General features: G+C 43.9%; 1 long non-coding RNA gene across 3 annotated transcripts; it reads right to left on the bottom strand.

Annotated features, from left to right (window-relative positions):
• Window positions 1-4,576: 4,576 nt before the first annotated feature.
• Window positions 4,577-7,713, bottom strand: LOC124655685. Of its 3 annotated transcripts, none has more exons than XR_006988733.1 (6): window positions 7,557-7,713; window positions 7,315-7,426; window positions 6,937-7,232; window positions 6,665-6,748; window positions 5,214-5,490; window positions 4,577-4,917 (listed from the first exon to the last, which is right to left on the bottom strand). It is a non-coding gene; the product is annotated as an uncharacterized LOC124655685 (long non-coding RNA). The 3 variants fall into 3 exon arrangements; XR_006988732.1 differs by having other exon boundaries at window positions 6,665-6,751; window positions 6,937-7,237; window positions 7,557-7,712; XR_006988731.1 differs by having other exon boundaries at window positions 6,937-7,237; window positions 7,557-7,712.
• Between the last annotated feature and the right edge of the window lie 6,895 nt (window positions 7,714-14,608).

Genomic DNA, 14,608 nt, shown 5'->3' with positions numbered 1-14,608 from the left:
GCTTTCCTCATAAACAGCAACAGATGCATCGCAAGTCTTCACCCCATTACCTTCGACCTTGCCATCAACAACACAAGTGTAGGACATGGCAGCCAGCGGCTTGCCGACAAGAGGCGGCGAGCCAACCTTGCTGGAAACACGAACGTTGGAATCGGGGCCAGGAGCTACGGCCAACGGCGTCCCCGGCGCAAGTTCCTCCTCCTCCTCATGAGAGCTCAAGATTATGGTATATAAGTGATTAAAAATTCGTAGTGTTGTGCACTAAAACGCACTTTAAGACCCATAGTGTTCAGTTGCTCATGTACAATTGAGGATCTTCATGATTACATAGGTTCGACACTAACCTGCAGTAACATCAGTTGAAATTTTGAAATTATATAAACGATATACAAAAATAGAAAGTTTTACAAGCTCATACTAATTCTTGCTTGGAGCAAAAAGGAGAACATATAAGAAAATTGGCACATCGAAATTATGCAATTACGACTTGACTCTATAAGGAACTAACGAGCATATGCTGTTGCTTACTGTAATAGGAAAATTGTGCGAAAGAGAAACATGAGTTCTCTGTTAGCTTTGCAGAACATGTATGATTACAAGAGAAGCTAACACTATTTTCTCTCGCAAAAACAAGCTTAATGCTACTCCCATCTCATTGGGCCAACTTTCTACGGCAGTTTTGCGCATAAATGTCGGCGCATTGGGCAACTGCATCATACGCTGCGTGGAGCTGTGATCGACCGGTCCATATGCGTGTGACCATGTCCACAAGCTACGGTGTGAGCAATGATATATCTCGGTGTCATTCGGTCCGCTTGATGAGGATTAATTTCTTGGTTCATCGATTAGGTTTGGAGGTGATATGGGCCACCGATCTGAGATCTCCGCGGAGCATGGCGCGCGCGGCGCGCAGCTTGATCGGCGATGATGGCCGGCGCGCATGGAGCGGCTGTGGCCGCCGGTGATGGCCGCGCGTGTGCGTCATTATACCTGGGGTTGCGCGGTACACTACTGCAGAGTGCAGACACTGAGGCGACGATAACCCTATCTCTATGCTGACTGTTCGACAAGAACCCTTCTAACACAACGGCGACCGGACGATCGTCGAGCTAGATGCCAGTAGCTAGCCAGTCGCTGCTTCACACCATGCTGACTTTTTAATAGCATTGACGGGCATACAGGTGCAACGGCTAGACGGATGGAGGTAGAATCTATGGTGATGCACAGCGAGGGCCTGAGCCAGGATTTTCATATAGGTATATGCAGGATCAGTATAATATATGCAGGATTATCATTTTGTTATTCTCTTCCATCATTATTATGTGATTGCATTAGTGGCAACTGCAAATCACTGGAAGGAGGATTCCTCACATTTTCATATTGATTTTGGCTTTTAACCTCAGTATTACCTTCGTACTCGTTTATAGGGCTTACACGCATTTCTAGATTATTAATTTGGTTAACATAATAACAATTATACACCACAAAAATGATATCATTAGAAAGTAGAATATCTTAGCTTTCTAATGATAAATGTTATGTTCAAATTTATAACCTGGAGATACGCGCAAGTCCTATAAACTGGGACAGGGGAAGTAGATACATGCATCAGCGCTGGCGTCGAAGTTATCTCCATTTTCACTAGACAAGGCGATTTTTCAATTTTTACGAGTTTAACGTGTATAGAAGAACATTAATATGAATATAATGTATATGGGAGCTTATATATACTAAAAAGTTCCAAAAATATTGGGTATTCAATTCATACACATAAATAGTTCTACCTCCAGCCGGGTGTACATCATACCTATGAGAGTGAATAGAATGAACCGAGCGGTATGTGAACTTGGATATCTGGCCGCATGTGCATGCCTCGTAATCCGTACCGGAGCCAGAGGTTAATTGCACTAATATGTACCAGCTGACGCGAATATAGCCGATTGACGTGCTGTCGGCAGCGAGCCTTCCGGCTTTTAGTCAGATACTCAGATGAGGTCAGGTCTTGCATGTGGTAAATTTTATTTTTACCTGGCCCTGTTGCCTCACTTTTCAGTTGTTTTTCATTGGGCAAACAACTGAAAAGTGAGGTCGGTCTGATGTTGAACATAAGTATTTCCTTCATTCCTTGCATTTGAATCAATAAAAATGGAAATTTTGAGCCAATGCACACCTCTACAAGACTATAGGGTGAAAATGTCGACTGCTAGACCGAATTTCAGTGAAATTTCACTGAAAATCGTTCAAAATAGCGATCATCAAACTGAAAATTGGCCGAAATATCGGTGTCGAGGATAAATCAGCTGATATGCAGAAATCTTATCGATTACCATCCGATTCACGATAAATCGGCAGATAAATCGTTATCTCGACTGATTTCTTTAACAATGCTTAGAGTACACGTCAATTCCCTAAAATAGCCCCAAGTATGCGTCAAATTCCTCCGCCTTGATGATGACGGGCACCGGTGAGTTCGCTGACGCATAAGTGAATGTGTGACGTCCATGGGAGCGGCGTCACACATTTCAATGCGTGGCGTCCGTGGGGGCGGCGCCACACATCCATGCCATGTCGGCTGGTCAACGCCACACAGACTCGAGCGCGCCACGTATGACACGATGTGTGGCGCCGGTCGCATGGACGCCACACAAAGGGGTTAGAGATGTGAAATAGTTTGGCCCAATGATCATTTCGTGCAATCTTTCCCACAATGATTATTTTGTGTAAATCGTCGTGCTTGACACATACAGCTGCTGCTACGACGCGTTTGGTGTGTTGCGTCTCTTGCTACTTAGATGGGTACTTGCCGAACAGCGCCCGATGCGGTGGGAAATGAGAGTGTCGATCGCTATGGTCTGCACCTCCTTTTAAAGCAGGGCTGGTAAAAACTCCACATTTCTTTTTTGAAACGAGAAAAACTCCACGTTTCTACCTATCTTTCTATTCTTAATAGGTGATCACATTTCTCTTCACATGCAGCATATCCACCTCATCAAACATCTTTGACCAATCCTAACTTACCAACTCATGCAAGTCTTACAACACATCATCAAAACTGCCACCTCAGCTGCAGTTTCGTTCCATTCCCGTTTCGTGCGTCTGCAACTCTGCATGCAATCCCGTTCCGTGCGCGGTTAGTAAGAAAAAAACCTAAAGTCCACGACTAATGATCTTCCCAGCAGCAAACTCCAAGTCCGCTCAAGGAAAAGACAGCGAGCTCCAAGCAGAAACGAACAGACGTGAATACGTGATGGTGATGCCCTCTTCCTCTCCCCAACAAATTGAAAAATTAATGAATGGAAACCGATAAGTTTACTCATCCTATTAAATACCTCAACCCACTTCATACCCATAGTCCCCGATTCATCCCATTCTGCCAAGGCTACCTTTGTCTCCTGGGAGGTTCATGTGAACACCGATGGTGCGAGTAGACGCGGACGTCATCTTCAGAACATCACCAGCCCACCATCCTGCGACAGGTTTCATGGGAGTTGTCGTTCAAGAACGGGACACAGGAGTGGCAAAAGGATGGATGGGAAAACTACCTAGCATTGAGCACGCGCAGGTACTCATCGAGGCGGATGGCGAACAAGGCTGGAGGCCCGGCCTCCCCTCAAGTTTCTTCTCCCTGCATGCCTCCTGGCTCCCCCTTTCCTAACATAGGTACTAGAAGGTCTGAATCCTTTGATCTCTCGGATGGTTGTTCATTCATAACTTTCAGGTTCCGATATCTCTCTGCCTTCCTGGTCTCCGGCCGGCTGACTCCATACTCATGGAGTCCTGGTTCTTTTATTCTTTTTGTGTGAAACTGAGGTTTACAATTTGCATAAGGTAACACAACTTAGCAATTACGCACATCTCATTTGGATTTTAGGTTTTTAATTTCCCTATATTATAAATATTTTCTTGAAACAATCTGTTACATACTGGTTTCGACAATATACTTTCTACTGGCATCTTTTGCCCTAATAGGATCATACATATATTTTTAGTTGGATTCGTATGGCTACATGTTAATCGTATTTATTGCAGCATTCGAGGACAAGTGATGTTGGGCACTTACTCAATTGATATATATCCATACAAGAAGGTAATGTATCCAATTCAGTTATCAACATGAAATTTTCTTATTTCAGTATAGCCATATATCATGTAATCTGAATTTTTGAAGGCCTGTAAGGCAGTGGTTCCATTAATCTTATTTGTCTTATTGTCTATTAATCTTCTAAGACACATTTAATCGTTTCGGTTTCGTTCTGAAGTTTGTTGTTTTTATGGTTGACGATGCAGCCTATATCAAAGTGTTGACAAGTTTATTAAGTCGGTTTGTATTTTCACGTTTGTAGATTCGAAAACAGATATTCCAGGTCGAATTGTCTACAAGTGTCGTTGGTACTGAAAATCAAAATTGTTGTGCTATAAAAATGTTGGCACGTCTTTGCTCAATTCTTCCACATATCTACCAGTTAACTCAGCTTTTGTGCACATATCCTTCAGGTATGAATTATACTAGGAAGCCCTCGGCGCGGCGCACGCCGCGCCCGTTTGTGGACAATTTGCATGATTGGTCTAGCTATAATTAAATCTTAAAATCAATTTTTTTAAGGAAGACAATCATGTTACATTACACCATATACAATGGTTTTGTTGTTTACATCAGTTGTACTACAAACTTGGTCATGATTATGTCTTGCCCTCTCTTCGACAACATCAGTCGAAGCTGCTTGAATTGACACTGCGCGAAGAACATGACATGTAGAGTATCCAGTGACGACACAGAAAGTTCATCTCCCCTTGCTCGATTTCTTATATTTTCTTCAAAGAGGAGCCAATGTATTTTCTTCGAAGCGGAGTCAATGTATTATTACGTAGACTGGAGAGTGGATATCAAGATGTCATCTTTTATTACAATCAGAAGCCCTGCATATTTGTGGAGAAACAAAAGACAAAGTTTAGGTAGTATAAAACAACAAAGTAGCACTGTCAAACTGTTTTCGAGAAAAATAGTAAGCTCCAGCTAATAGTATTTCGTGGGAACCTGAAAGGCCATAACATTGCCTTGTTGTAGATAACATCAGAAAATATGGGAAATATTGCCACAAAAGCATTGGACTTACTATCACGCAATGCAGTATCGACTATGGTCGACAATTAATGTTCGACCAAGTTTATATTTAATACAGTATATGTGTGAAGAAACATAAGAGAAAGGTTACCTGAATCCAATCATAACATTTTGCGAAAATCAGTTGATCCTGATAATGACAATGGATTTCTAAGACAAAATCAAAGCTTGGACATTGAGTTCTTGCTTCCATCCTATTCCCTTTTTTCATACATGCAGGCTGAAGCCAATTTTCCGAATATAACAGAAAGAATATTGCATTCACTTGTCTGAATCTGAGCATGCAAAGAGTGTGTCTCTGCTCAATATGTATGTCATCTTTTGTTTTCTTTACTGTCACATTGGTAGCTTTGAGATTTCGGAGAAACCTGCAAGGAACATCAAATATTCTTTTAAATGAAGTGGCAGATATATTATATACAAATGTGTAGAGAATTAATTATCTCATTTTGCAGTAGTAAACTTATAGAACGCAAATCAAATTAGCCATTGAAATTTGTGCAAGAAATGGGTAAGGTGGATCCATCATTCACGCGTAATTTACAGGAAACCATTAGATGCAAATAGCTGAAACACCGGTGAAAGAATTAACCTGATTAACCCGGACAGAGTATATATGTCTGAGAAAAGATATGTAGAATAATAGTTGCAAGAGGGTCTTAATGGATCTTACAGTAGAACGATGTGGCTAACTTGGGTCAATAAATGAAAAATCGAATTTTAAATGTCATTTGTTTCGTCCTTAGGTTCAGGTCTCTTGCCGTCACTCAAGTAGTGGATCTACATTTGTTAGTTTTAACATACTCTTTTTTACACTTTGATAGCCCATACATAGGAAACTAAATGTTCAAACTGAATAAGATCAAATATATAAAACCAAGGACCATCTTAAGATGCTCCAATGCTAGCAATTGACATGTGTAAGTCAGCTTAGCCACATAAGTGCAAGCATACCAAGTTTCTTGCTTGTATTGATTCATTTAGATACTTGGATGATCTTCTAAGCCCCTTGTTCCATTACGCTTCTAGTAGGCGAGTCTCGCTGATGTTTCTTACTGAACTTCTGTTGACATGACCTAATGATTTCTTATAGTTTTATTTTGAAGGGTGTACTACTCGATTCTGAACTATTGACAGCGACCATCGTTCTTTGATCCAACAAAATCTCAGGCAGTGAGCTAAGAGACTGATATATCCATCCACTTAGTTGTGCACACATGATTCCCACTTGAGGTAGAAACCAAATTAGTTGGCACAAATTTTGCAGGGTCACTTGACCTCTATACTCCCAGATTCGGGCAACATGCAAAATGATATTCCATTGGAACACTCAGGCGACAAATCTTTGACCATGGATGTTCGCATATCAACTATCTTAGTTTGGCAGCAAGAGATCATTTTCAGTACTGGCAGATACAAACATCGTAGAAATCGCTGTTTCAAAAATGCAGAAATCAATGTAAATTGAACAATTGGAGCCGGTGCTGAGAAGATAACAATCTAGGCCAACAAACAGATCCAAACAAAGACACGAAGACCTACCCTGCAGTCCATGCGTAGCAAGAGAACCAAAACGGGCAGGACGCTGGCTGGCGGAACAACCGCGTGTACTCATATTACACTAACCTGCTGAAAACAAAACAAAAACAGATTGGATCATTTTCTCGTTTTCTTATATACAATTCTAGTAGTTGTTTGCCTTCTTGTGGTGCTGATAGTGTACCAGAGAAATACAGAAGTTTAGTTCAGTTCTCGCATTGAAACAACTGTCTTACATTTAGAAAAGTTTCACTAAATCGAGTCATGTAGGCTACCTGAATAATTCATACGGGAAACATAGTTTCCGGCAGGCCTTCACCAGCCTGTTGCACAACACAACCTCGCTTGAGCAACAGAAATGCACTAATGATCAAGAAGGAGAGACGCCACCCCCACAGTCCATCAACGACCTCCAAAGCAAGCTCTACACATCAGGGTCGCTTCAGTAGCAGCAACGGGCGGAACGGACTTCTCGACGACCTCCTCTGCGGCAACGCTCATTCGCGTCGGTGACCTTCCATGTGGATTGCCGAACTGATTTCCTGAACCGTCCAGTGATGTCCTATCCTGGCTGATCTGAAAATAAAAGTAAAAATAAACGACGGGAAAGAGGTGCCAAATTGAGGGGAAGGAGGAAAAGTAGGGATACGCACCGGCTTCGCCCCGCTCGCAGCGCCGCCCCGCTGAGACGCCGCTGGAACGCCTGCATCCTGCTCAATAAAGTTCAGTCTGAAGACCTAGCCATGGCTGCGGATGGAGCTCTCCCTGGTGAAGATGCGGATGGAAAGATGAATAGAGATGAGGGTAAGCGGTGGAGATGGGGAAAGGCATGGAAGAGGAGGGCTCCGAGGTCCTCCACCGCGCCGCCCACGCAACCCCACCTGTCGCTGCGTACCTCTCACCCGGCGCCCAGCTCCATACATTCCCGGCCGTCTGCAGCTCCTCTGCCTCCTTAGAAACCGGCCGCCGAAGCGGCGTCTCCGAGGAGGAACGTGGGGGTGGGACGGAGGATAAAGTTGAGCAGAAGCGGTGGGCGTGGGGATAAGATGAGAAAAATAAGAAAAGGATTTGACGAAGGATATCAAAGCAAAGAAGATAGTGGGCTGCACTGCTTTGACACGGAACTCAGCTGGGAGGGTCTAGATTACCCATCGTCCATGTACTGTAAAAATTGCCCACGCGTCAAGATCTAGTTGGATAAAAAGCAATTGTGAACAGTGTCCAAAGCCAAAGCTCTAAGATTTCAGCAAAGAGGGTTAGCTTTTATATAATATATAGTATATATATATATGACCATGTTTGCCTACTGTACGTGTATTTAATACCTCAGCGTGCCTGGATGTTTCACAATACGATTGGTGTTGTTCGTTATGGACTCGACTACACAGCTTATACATAGTGAGAGGTTGAAATACTCGATTATGCATAAACAAAACGCTCATTTTGATCTCTATTATTTTTTCTTTTAAATCATGTTGCCTTGGCGTGCACATTTTGGTGTTCTCTTGAGATCTTATGATGATGGTAATGCGCTATACATATGGAAAATAGATCTAACGATATTACAATCATTGTTCTTATATATATAGTTTTTACCAGGCAAACATGTGTTTATCTATTATTTCGGATTCATTTTGCATACCAATTGGGTTATCATCCGTCATCTAGAATGCAATGTGGGAAATATTTTGTCTATATGGTTCGGTCATTTTCTTGAAATAACTACAACAATCTAATTTGCGGGGAAGGGTAAACAGACCATGAAGGACTGAATTAAAACAATGGTGAAAGGCATTGCCATAATGTTTTCTACAATTGGCTACAGTTGGAATTTCTTAAATATTATTCTTTCCATTTGCAAGTGGGGAAGTACATTGTAGTGGATTAATTTACCCATAAATCTGCAAGGATCATGCACATATTTTTTGATACAATATGCAGAGATTATGAACACATGCTTCTAATGAATAAAATAAGTTCATTAACACCTTTCATCCACCAATGCTTCTTAAGATGTTCGCTTCTATACCATTTTGTTTCCGTTGGCGTCCCGCAGCAACGCGCGGCGTATCATCTAGTTATACAGTAGCCTAGCACTAGCCTTGTGTGCAGCGGTCGTTTTCTCGTGACGCGTACTGCCGTGGGACAGGGGGGCCAGGTATCATCACTGCTGCAACACGTTGTTATACATAGTTTAGTACATCATCTGTTGTTGCATACGAAGTGGTCCTTCACAGCACACGAATCTTTAATTTTCAGCCACCGTCGATGCGGCAGGTTCATATGCCGCTCGGTTCAACTGGGACATTTCCATACCATACACGGTTACACAATTATCTATAAAACGACACTCCCTCTCCGGCTCTCCCAAATACTCTCTCCCAAGGCCCTTGATCTTCCTACCCAGCAGTCATCTCACTAAATACCTGGTCTCTTCTCAACTCAAAATTTGTTAGCTGTTGCAAACGACCTATTACATGTTTCCATTGCACACGACACAATCTGGGTATTGATGTACCAGATACAAAATCACACTATTAACAACTAGGCCATTATCCTTTGTAATCCAACAACTTATTAAATATATGACAATATCCCCAATTTTAGACTAAACTATTATACTTTGTATTAACTTATTTTTGTCACACCAAAGTCCCAATGAGTACAATGATTTCATACTTATGCGGCATAGTTAACCTTATCAAAAAGTTTCTGAATAATACTAGTATATCATTCTAAAGTTCTCTTGCTAAATATAAATTGGTACAAAAATTCTCTTTTATTTGATTTCTCATAGCTGCCTAAAATATATAGTGTATGTATTTTGAGTGTACGTGATCGTGTTCGTTTATATAATTTCTAACATTCTTAAATATCATGATAGAGATCACTAAAACGCATGGACCGAACATACATATATCTAGCTAGTGTTTCTAGTGTGTTATTAGGTAAATATAATCATAGAAGCTTCTAAATCAAAAACATTCTGAACCTTTAGCAAATTTGTCTTGTAAATTGAGTTGGGTAATATGTTGACTGTGCGCTTAGTACTGAAATAGCATCAATTATAGGAAAAAATGAAGAAAAAAAACTTTTCTTGTAACTCTAAAATAACCTAATTCCGAAATCAATTTCTGAAAGTGTGTCTAGCGCCTTTACAGTGGGTTTTGGACGATTGATTTCGAAATCAGTTTCTAAAAGAGCCGTGCTCTCACTGTTCGACGAAGAGCCGTGCTAACACAACGGCGACCACCGGGCCGATCGTCTAGCCGTCGGCCGTCACTATTGTCCGAAGAAGTTGCCAATCGTTGGCTCATAGACTAAATTTACACTAGTAGAAAATATGGTTTATGTTTAGAGCTGATCGAAGCTTTAGCACCGGCTATACTACGAACCCAAACTAAAGGGTGCATTAGCACCAGTTCGAGCGGCCAGGACCGCAGGAGACCCACAGAGCTTTAGCAATGGTTCGTGCGGTATCCTTAGCACCGGTTCGTGCCACGAACCGGTGCTAAAGGGTTGGCGTCAGCCGCGTGGCAGACGCGTAAACAATATTTTTAATTTTATTTTATCACCATCAATTGTGTTGTGTTTCATTCGTATATATATTGACCCCCTTTTTTAAATTAAATCAAACGGTTGCGGGACGGTCTTCTAGCAACCGAGAGTGTACGAGCAATTCAAAAAGAATTGACAGGATTCTTACTTGACGAGGTCATAGAACCAACCGGAGAATTCCATTAGCACATCCATTTTAGACAATAGGGATCGTAATAGAAATTATATTGTATATATGCATGAACGTGTACCATTATGCAATATGTTTGACCAAGCACGATGAAAGAGGTCACTTCGATATCTATATTCATAACGATATTGTGTAACAAAATGGTTTCTTGTATGTGTGCATTAACATGTTTCGAATGGCGAGCCCTGAGCGTGGCAGCAGACTCTGCCGCGGCAGCGTTTTGGGGACATTTTCCTACCGCGGCAGCGTTTTAGGAAAATGTCCCCAAAAAGCTGCCGCGGCAGAACCCTTTAGTACCGATTCGTGTTAGGTCCTCCCGTCCGGGCCCTCGACCGCCGCCACGTGGTACACCTTTAGCACCGGTTCGAAGCACAACCAGTTCTAAAGGGGGAGCCTTTAGCTCCGATTGCGTTGCACCGGTTAGGCAACCGGTGCAAATGGCTCTTACAAACAGGTGCTAATGCACCGTTTTCTACTACTGTTACGTGCGTGAGCATTATCTATTTGAGTTAATTAGCTAACGATGGAAACTTAAAATGAGACCACTATATGTAGCCCTTTATTTACAAACATTCAGAATTTGTATTTTAAAGTTCAAAAAAATTGAAACAAAAAATTTAGAGATAGGTACTGATGTATACTACAAATGGTGTAAAATATCATACAACCTACTTCATATTCTAGGATACACGAAATGACAAATTGTGATAATTTTTATAGTGAATAATTCACATTTCAAGACTATCAAATTTGTCATATTTTGTCAATTTCATATATCCTAGAATACAAATTAGTTTGCATTAAAATTTTACACTATTGTAACATACATCATTGGCTAAAATTTTATTTCATATTTGTTTAAAATTTTAAAATACGAATTTTGGGTGTTTGAAAATAAAGAACTGCATGTAGCTAAGCCTCCAAAACCCGCACTGGCTATAGACGACGACAAACTTTCAGCCACCTTCGACACCTATATGTACACCTCACATGAAAGGTTCCAACTGATTTAAACATCGCAAGCAACAGTGCGCTGGAAATGCTGCACCTACAAATAATATTCCAAGCTAGATCAGCGTGTTCTCTTGCGCTGCAAGCACCTCTACAGATGCAACCACGCATGATGATACACCCGTACAGATATACCGCTATATATGGATACACCCTGGTAGCAGTAATGCTGGCCTGATGCTTTATCCGTGTTTAAGACCGCGCGCAACTAGCTACAGTTGTACGTAACCGTTGAAAGGAGGGACCAATTTACGTGGAACTGCGTTGCTTCTTTTTAGAACTGCATATTGGTTGACCAATCGTGTACCATGCATAGAGATGCAAGTGATATCTCGCCAAAATCTCACTTATAGTTTATTTTCTATTTTTTAATGTGAACTTTATACAGAATTTGCACTAGAAATCACAAAATGAGTTACAAGTGTGATTTTCTCGGGATCCCACTTGATACTTTAGTGTAAAGTATATGTATAAGTTATGGCTGTGTTGAGGTTGGTTTTAACCAAATCAGCAAGCCAACGATGAGAACCTTAGACAGGAACAGCAAGACATGACACCATACTAACTAGCAAATAAACCAACTAGATTTCGACAGACAAGATGACACACAACACCAGGCGTCCTCCGTAGGCCCTAGGCATGCCACTGGAGCGAGGATTTGACGTGAAGGACTTTATTCTAACTTGAGAACGCAACAACCGCCACACCATTCTAAATATATTTTATAAAAACACTACAGGAATCGACGTAGACGCCGACGGCCGGCTGCCCTCGGCGTAGCCACGCCTGGCCCTCGGCGTAGGCTACGCCGACGGCAGCCCTCGGCATAGCGCCTCGGCGTCCAGGTCCCTCGGCACCTGTCATCGTGCCGTCGGCGTAGGGCCGGCCGTCGGCGTATGCCGCCCATACCGACGGTGCGACTTCCCCTCGGCGTACTGCCCTCGGCGTTTGGCCACGGCCGGCCGTCTCCGTTAACGGTGCTCCATCAAACGCCGACGGCCTTGCCCTCGGCATAGCCACGCGATCTGGGCGCCGTGGGGCGACGTGGCTCATCGCGAGGCTGCCACGTACGGCGTCTATGCCGACGGCCCGGCCCTCGGCGTCTGCAGCGGACACGCGGCACGCTGGGCGCTGCTGCCAGGTGGGGGGTCTACGCCGACGGCAATACCGTCGGCATAGCCCTGACCATATGGTCGCAGCAGGGGTCTATGCCGATGGCATTGCCCTCGGCGTAGACTTGCCCAAATTTTTTTTTTGTTTTCAGCAGCTTAATTTGCACCGTTCCAGCAGTTCAGTTTGCATAATACTACAGTTCACACATACAAATTCATCCAAATTCACCATAATTCACATAAATAGCATGAAATCCACATAGTAGCATACAAATACATCCAAATTCATCCATAATTCACATAAATAGCATGAAATCCACATAGTAGCATACATGGTGCATGTAATAGCATACAAGAGGAGAGTGCCATGTCATCCAAATACATAGTAGTAGGTAGCAAATGATGGCAAGCAAGAAGCCCGGTGCCGACTAGCGGAGGAAGGACCCGGGCGGGGTGTGTCCGCCCACATCGTTGGCGAAACGAGCAGCCCGAGGTTGCGCTCCGGTAGAAGCTCCAGAAGAACCACCTGGAGAAGGACCGGTGGTATGCCTAGGAGAAGTCGACGGAGAGGCACCGGGAGTAGTCCCAGGAGTAGTCGACGGAGAGGCACCAGCAGAACGCCCAGGAGACCGATCACCTTCATGAACCGGTGTGACCTCGCTCCCACCCGGCGATGCCTGGTTCCCGGACCATCCCGTTCCCTACATGTTCCCTACATGTTAGCAACTTGCGAGGCAAAGAAAAGTGGTAACTACCGGTTTGGCAAAGAACTTACCTCCGGTGTGGATCCGTAGTAAGTCGCAGCGAAAGCTGCCCTCGATGGCATGATAGGCATGTCCCCCGCCACGGTAACTCGAGCCGGTGGCGGTGTACCGATAGACATAGAGATCATCATTTCCTGCAAGATAGGTTACAAGTTAGGCTTTGCAGAAATAAAGCATCAAACCGAGACTTGTCATCTACTTGCGCGAGAAGAAAGATTCAGTACTTACTCCTATATACGCCATGTAGGCCGTATTCTGCCTATTCCACCGCGCAGCTGGCCTGCCGATAAGCTTCATTACAGGCTTCGAAGGCCGCCTCAAACTCAGGCTACAATTTCAGAAACAATGAATCTCGTAAACACTTAGCCATGTAGGAAGGAAAACCGGAAAGAGGATGAAAATGAGGAAAACTTACATCGTAGGCGGGTGGACGAGCAGGCCGTGGACGAGGCCGGGGTCGTCGGCGGTGAGGGTATGCTTGAGGCGCGTGTAGCTCGTGGAGTGGGTAGGCTTGACCGCCTTATTCAGCCAAGGGAAACGGCCATGCGGACGCCCGTGCCCCGACAGACCAACGACTCCTCGTCGACCGGAATGCTCAAGGGGTCATCCACCTCGGGGTGAAGAGACTTGACCATGTCGCGAGAGTCCTCCTTGGCGGCCTTGGCATTGCCGTAGTACCGTGGCCGAGGCAATGCGGGATTGGGCTTCGCTTCGTCCGCATCATGTCATATATCCGGGCATCATGAAGCACCACCCCGGTGGTGCCTCGCCACCCGCATCGCGAAAAGAAAAGTTAAACGTACCACAAATGAGACATGACGGGAAATGAAAGAAGGTCGTTCCATGTATATACATACCTTTTTCCCCTTGAAGCGGGTGTAGTCGCGGTTTCCCGCGCAAGGTGTGCCACCGGTGCCTCGGTTCTCCATGTTACGCCCGACACGGCCGCAAACTCCTCGTCCCGCCCGAGCCACCTCGCCCTAATCAGATCCTCCCATGCCTCCCTATGCTGCTCGGCCCACTCGGGACAAACCTGAAAACGCAATACTCAGCTCAAGATAATTCAATGAAAACATAGCAGCAATGTAGAATCTCATTGACATTTTACTCACCGACATGTACTCCTCAATGGTCATTGCCCATTCCTCCGTAGGCTGGTTACCAACATAGTACTCCTTCTTGACCCTCTTACCCTTGTTAGCCCAGAAGGCACTAGCGCTGGTGAACTTTTGGTTGTACCACTGTTGCGGTGTCAACCTCTCGCAAGCGCCACGCAAAGTGAGACGCGCCTGCGTGTCATGCTCCGGGTCCA

The sequence above is a fragment of the Lolium rigidum genome, chromosome 5 (genome assembly GCF_022539505.1).
Source record: "Lolium rigidum isolate FL_2022 chromosome 5, APGP_CSIRO_Lrig_0.1, whole genome shotgun sequence".
Classification (NCBI taxonomy): Eukaryota; Viridiplantae; Streptophyta; class Magnoliopsida; order Poales; family Poaceae; genus Lolium; species Lolium rigidum.
This window is presented reverse-complemented; position numbering and strand designations above follow the sequence as displayed.